Genomic DNA, 6000 nt, shown 5'->3' with positions numbered 1-6000 from the left:
GTCAGGATATATTTAACTTTTTTTCTTACATCGATGAACTTGATACAAAAAAGAGAAAACCAGGAAGATTTATATTATTTTTCGCAACGTGTGGTTGAATCTTAATGTGATTGTCAGGCGAGTGAATGGAAAAAGGAAAGCACCGAGGGAAAATAAAGAAAAAGTGCAGAGCTGTCAGCTCGCCGCAGTTTCTTCTTCATTCGGAATGTGTGTATAATGGGCATGAATGAGCTGAGGCCGATGCCGATGGCGATGTCGATGCCTCAGAGACATGTGGCAGGTGGCAGGTGGCAGGTGGGAAATGGGTGAAAAGGGAAAACATGGCCTGCCGACAGGCGCTTGACAGCGTAACATTTGCCAGAAAAGCGGCAACAATGCAGCGGCCAGAAAAGCTCATTGTCATTGCAGTTGAACGAGTCAGTGGATGAGTGAATGAACGAATGACTTGCTGGCTGTATGCAAAAGAAAATCCCCATCTGACCGACCGGCGGCCTCGGGTGGAAAAGCTTTTAGAATAATGCCCAACGAAATGAAAATCGAGTAAGGCGTACACGCCCAAAAGGCAAAGCCGGAAAAACATTTAACTAAATTGCAAATGGCAAACAAAAAAGGGGAAGTCGAAGGCAGAAAAGGAAACTCTTGTTACGCTCGATATTTTTGCCCCGAGGCGGGGATTTTCCCTAAGTAGGGTTTGCAGAAAAATTGCAAACTTAATTTCAAGTGGATGAAAGTATGCCGCAATAAATTCTAATTAAAAGCAAGTGCCATCAATCAGGACTCAACAAGGCCAAGGAGCATTTTTCACTTCAATTAATCAGCAGATGATGATGTCTCACTTCAGAACCGCCCTTTGTCATGCACAAAATCCCTTCATCAAAGGCCTAGACAACTTTTGGACTCTTCTATCGCATTACGCATTTATCACCAGGACCGGAGGACGTTATGCAAGGACTCGAGTGTGTGTGCTCTGTAATGCTGATAAAAGGACAATGGGATCTTCTTCATGTGCGATAATTATGTGGGCGTTTCTAAGTGTGCAACACCAGAGGAATAAAGACGCCAAGTGACCCACAAGCTAAGCCGGTCGCCTGGTCGCAAAAACTGGCAAAAACTGGCCAAAACGCAGAAGAAAGGGCCAACAAAATGCAACGCAAAGTGAAATGTAAGCAGACTTGAGACCTAAAGCGATGGGACTTATGCATACAGAATGGGGGAAGGCAGGGCAGTCTACCAAACTGACCCCGTTCTGAATTCTATGCTAATGAACTGCTTGGTTTCGCTGTTTTTTTTTTCGTGTCCCTTTCTCGGACAGCCAAAAAAGGACCCTCGAAAGCAGACAAAGAGCAAGTGCTTTTCGATCGAGGAAAAGATATGCATAAGCATAATGCAAATCGGGATTGATTTGCAAGTCAAAAGCAGGCACTTTTTCAAAAAACCCAGCACTATACGTTAAAGAACTGGAGGCGTAAATGGAAATTTTTACAAATATTCTGTTTATTTTGCATTTAAAGGATTTATTCATTTAGACAATGTTCAAAATCACAAATTAACTTTCCCCACCATCGAAACCAATTTCTCTAATCGCCAAAGAGCAGGCACCACTCTAAATGTAAGACCATTTATCTGACATGTCCATCGCGTTGGTTTTTTAATAAAATCCCCGGCTGAAATGAAATAGTCTGGCAGAGAGCTTTTCATTACACGCCAAACTTTTCACGAAAATATATTAAAAATATAAAAAATCCGCGACCTGTTAAAACTATTCGCGGGAAAACCAAAAGGAAAGCAAAATCCAAACGCGCGCAAAATGGACGCCATTTGCTGCAGAACAAAAAAGGAAACACAAGTCGAAAAAGTGCAATAAGTGCTCAGGCAAGTAAAAGTTATAAATTTAAGACTCTTGCTCGTTCTCGCATTAATTTACTTCTCTTTCACTCGGCGCCTTTCACCACGTCGAACTTTGCAACTTGCATGCGTCTTTTCAGCAAATTAACGCAACGCAAACGGAAAATATAATAAGAAGCCCACATAATGGCGCATAAATCAAATGGATCTCGTTATGTTTCAGGAAAAAGTGCTTCCAGCTGCCAAGGCGACTTCTTTAAATATTTTAAGTCCCAAATGAACGGAAAAGGTGAAGGAAGGGGAATACTTCCAAGTTTAATTTCACAAAAAAGTAACACGTTTAATGAGCAATTAAAATGAATCTTCCTTTATCTCAGCAAGCATTTTTGTTAATTAACACCACTTTTCAAATTCTGCTCATTTGTTAAGCTTCTGTTTTATTTTTATTCAAATCGCTTTGCTCCCACATTTAAAATACCTATATTATGCTTTTTATTTTAATACCTTTAAATAAGACTTAAATCTGTTTATGCCGACTTCTTTTCTAGAGTATTCTTTGAGCTGGCTTTAAAAATAATTCGCTCACGGCTCTTATATATTAATTTATATATAAATATTTTTTTGTGGCCACCACCAACAGAGCCCCTTTGCCAACAATTATTTTAAACGCACTGCCTCTGGTCATATTCGTGGCCATTCATTTTTATTTTTATTTCAACTTTTTTCTCCCCGACCTTCATTTCGTGTTGGCGTCGACATAAAAGAATGTTTCATTATTTATGCGGCTTTTTGTGGACTTAGCTTTATTCAGCTGCCGCTTCTGCTGATGATGATGATGGTGACGATGGCGATGTTGGAGTCGATTATGTTGATGATGCGCTTAATAGTTAATAATAAATTAATGCATTTTGCACGGGAATCTCGTGGCCATCACAGCATTAGCTGCTTACGTAATGCAGTAATCATTTCAGATAGTTAAAAGAATTTCTATTAGATAACAACATTAATGCTGTCAAAGCATTTGACAATGTTTCAGTTGAAGTGTAGCAAAAATCATTGTGATTATCCCTTGGCTGCACAAATTGGTTCAATTAGGAAATCAATTTCAATAAAACAACCATCAAACGACCGTTCATGATGGAACAAATGATGGAAGGATGGGCAGGATCCATTGCCACGACGACTCGGGCACAAATCAAACGATAAATCGAAAGCCAAGAAAGCAAATTCAATGCCTGACCATTCCTAAATAACAAAACGATATGTTGCCCGAGAACAACAATGGCTGAAATGGGCAAAGAAGTGGGGCGAAAGGGAGGCTAATGCGTTCTTTGTGCTCTGGGACACGTGGAGGATGTCTGGGATTCACTTCTATGCCTTAGTTAATGTGTATTGATTCGGCATTGAAGAGAGAAATCCGAAGAAATCCAAAATAAAAATATAAAATCATAAAACTGTGCTGTGTAACTATTTGTGTACCCTATTTAACAAACATTTCTGCCGGGAAAAATGTACTCACAAATAAATCGCTTAGCCCTAAGCTTCTAGTTCTCGAACCAACATTCAAATTTGGTAAAAATATAGGAAAAATGTATTTTCTACGTGTCACGATGCCACCTACAATTTGCCGAGTATTGTGTTTTATTGTATTTATTTTTCCAGCTCACATCCGCACACAAATAAACGGGGGAAATATTTACCAGTGGAGCGCGAGACAGAAAGTAAATATAATGACAGTACGAGTCCTTTTGTCAACTGTACATAAGGTGGTGGGAGGGGAAACTGGGGCGTTGAGGCTCAAGTGCTAGCAGCTTTGTGCCCTGTTTGTTTAGGCCAACTCTGACTTAAGAGCCTTTTGCGTCAGCGGGACTTTCAATTCCAATTTAAATATTTAGATAGCATCAGCATTTGGCACCTCTTTGAACTCCGTTTCGATCAATCAGCGAAAGCAACAGGAGTCGAAATTGATGGCTCGCCCAACGAACGAAGCTGAAATTGTTAATTGGAATTAGCATTCGAAATTTCCACCAGTAACCACAAAATTGTTGCGGCTTTTCCCGCTCTGTACAGCTGAATTTCATGCCTTCGGCTGTCCAGTCTATAATTACAATTGCAAAGGGCGTGGGCGTGGGCGTGGGCGTGGGCATGGGCGTAACGCCGTAGGCGGTGGGCGGTGTTTGAAAGTGGGCGTGTTGCTGGACGAGCGCCAAATTGGACGAGCCTAATAAGAACCGGGGTTGGCAATTTGGGCAGCATTTCTTGTGAAACTATTTCCCTTTGCCATTCCATGAATTGGCACCAGGACCTCCTGTCGTTTCGTGTCCTGTCTATGTCAAATCAAATCAACACGAATTGAAGAGTAGCGAAGCGGGAAACATTCATCACAATATTCCCATTTACACACAAATAAGCGCATTAAATTCCACTCTGCGAACGAAACAAAAAATGCCTATTTTTCTAATATCCATTACGCATGGCGATCTATTTCTGGCCTCGCTGACACCCACACCTCGACATCCTTGTCTCGTTCATGCTTCATTTGGTCCTGGCTCTCGCACTAATAACAAATTTATTATGGCCGCTTATCAATCAAAAGCTTTTGTTATTCGAGTGGAATGCGTAAGTGACAACGGAGGGGGAGGCGGCGGAGGCGTAGGATTCGGACTCCAAGTGGCAGTGGCTGTAAGAGGTCGTTAAAAGCCAAAACAGCAAAGGGGGAGATTAGGACACCAAGGAGCAGAGGTGTTGTTGTCCCTTCCCAGGGTGACCAGCAAAGACAGTGGCTGACTGGGAAAATAAGTGAGCAGAATCAGACCAAACAGCTTCAGTTAAATTTAATATTCCTCGTTTATATGAAGAATAACTCTTTGACATATTTAACGGAGCCTAAGGCAAAGAAAAACGTGTTCCTAAATAATTAGATTTATATTTAATTTAGTAATATAGTTTATTATGTATTCCCACACATCCCCTCTGGCATTATTCATGCAGCTTACTGGTAACTTTATTTTATCCAGCTCATTAGCAAATCGTAACCATGGCTGACTTAACCGACACACACTCTAGTCCACTAACAAATGTGGCCTTTGGCAATGTTAACGACTGCAAACAAAGCCCCCGGCAAGCAAAAACACCAAGCCAAAACACCAAACTCAAACACACCGACACTCCGATGTCCGGTTAGTGTAACCTTTTGGAACAGAGAGAGATATTGGGATTGGGCAGAGGCAGAGAGATCGCATTAATTCCGGGCCAACACTTGAGCCGCTTATTAGCAGGCAGGCAAATGATGGTCATGTCTGGCAGGGTACTCGCCCTCAGTGGGCGTGTCCCGGACCATGATGCCGAACCATAACTTTTAGGCTTTTCCATGTCAACAAACATAAACAGAGCGCAGGCAGACACACACGAGAGCAAACATATTCAGGCGAGCAGGCAGGCCAAGGACAAACAATGGGCGGAAATGTGTGTCATCCACGTAAGAGGAAGGGCGGGGAAAGTACTCTCTATAGTTCGAGCAGAGCTCGAAAACATTATTTGTGCACTTTTGTTGCCCTTTTGAGGGCGTATTAACATATTCTTTGCTCGCCAGGACGAAAAGGTCAGCCCTCGAGCGCAAAGATGTATGCAAAATCCGGACGCCGATAAAGTTATCACTTTCATTCTCTCGTCCTTTGCCATCCTTTCAACCTGTCGCTGATTAGAGAGCTGCTCTGGCCGAAAGTTTTGAACGGCAGGAATGGAAATTCGAGTGCTGCACAAATACGCGTGGAAAGTTCTACGTTTTCCGCTTTTTACTTTAAGCCCCGACCATTATCCTGGCAAATAAATAAACAAATTACTTTCACTATTGCCGCCCGAGCGGAGAGCCGAAGTAAGCTACGACTAAAGTGTTGGGCAAATAAGCCAAAATGGCAACAGCTTTCGCTGGCTGCCAGCCGCTTTAATCTTATTAAAAAGCTTTATATTTGCTTTTATTAAGACCGACTCTTTCACTCTGTTTGGCCTGCGTGTGCAAAGTGCAAGCTAACGAGCCGTGTTCACTGAAAGGAGCCCACGTATCAGCAGAATCTGCAGATCCTGATGGCTCTTTCTGCTCCATAAGGTTGAATGCACGTACAATCAGTCGAGGCAGAAATCGGAAACCTTTTGGCG

At 42.1% G+C, this 6000-nt stretch overlaps 1 long non-coding RNA gene across 1 annotated transcript; it reads left to right on the top strand.

The window, feature by feature from the left end:
* The first annotated feature begins 976 nt into the window (after positions 1-976).
* LOC26535176 lies at positions 977-2221 on the top strand. Its single transcript, XR_005560441.2, has 2 exons — positions 977-1876; positions 1986-2221. It is a non-coding gene; the product is annotated as an uncharacterized LOC26535176 (long non-coding RNA).
* Positions 2222-6000: the final 3779 nt, after the last annotated feature.

Source organism: Drosophila yakuba, chromosome 2L (genome assembly GCF_016746365.2).
Source record: "Drosophila yakuba strain Tai18E2 chromosome 2L, Prin_Dyak_Tai18E2_2.1, whole genome shotgun sequence".
NCBI lineage: Eukaryota > Metazoa > Arthropoda > Insecta > Diptera > Drosophilidae > Drosophila > Drosophila yakuba.
This window is presented reverse-complemented; position numbering and strand designations above follow the sequence as displayed.